The sequence below is a fragment of the Corvus brachyrhynchos genome, unplaced genomic scaffold (assembly GCF_000691975.1).
Source record: "Corvus brachyrhynchos isolate BGI_N302 unplaced genomic scaffold, ASM69197v1 scaffold221, whole genome shotgun sequence".
Lineage (NCBI taxonomy): Eukaryota > Metazoa > Chordata > Aves > Passeriformes > Corvidae > Corvus > Corvus brachyrhynchos.
This window is the reverse complement of record NW_008236622.1, coordinates 2,968,612-2,969,046: the sequence shown is the minus strand read 5'-3', so window position 1 is coordinate 2,969,046 and position 435 is coordinate 2,968,612.

The window sequence follows — 435 nt, the reverse complement described above, 5'->3', positions numbered from 1 at the left end:
AAATAATTATTTGAAGTCTATCTCAACAACTTAATGTTAAACACTGATTTACTTTTCTCCTAGAAGTCTTCAAAAATGAATACAAATTGATTTCTTGGTGTTGTGTGGGGGTTCGGGGTTGTTTTGTATGGTGGGGTTTTTGTTTTAATTTTTATTTTCTTGTTTTAGTGACCGGCCTGTCCCTCAGCAGTCAGGGCTTGTCAGGTCGCATCTTCAGTATACAATTGTACCTCCGTATCAGCTCGCTGCCTACTACAAAGCAAAGCTACGGTGCTCGTGCTGCCATTAAAACTCCAGAGCCCGGCATGTTCCAGCTCGTGTGGTTCTCAGTGAGCGCACACACCACACACAGCGGCAGCCTGGGGCGCCGGGTGTTCTGAGCCCACCACGCCGCTCACATCAGGATCTGCCAGCGCCACCCGGGAGGGACAGACC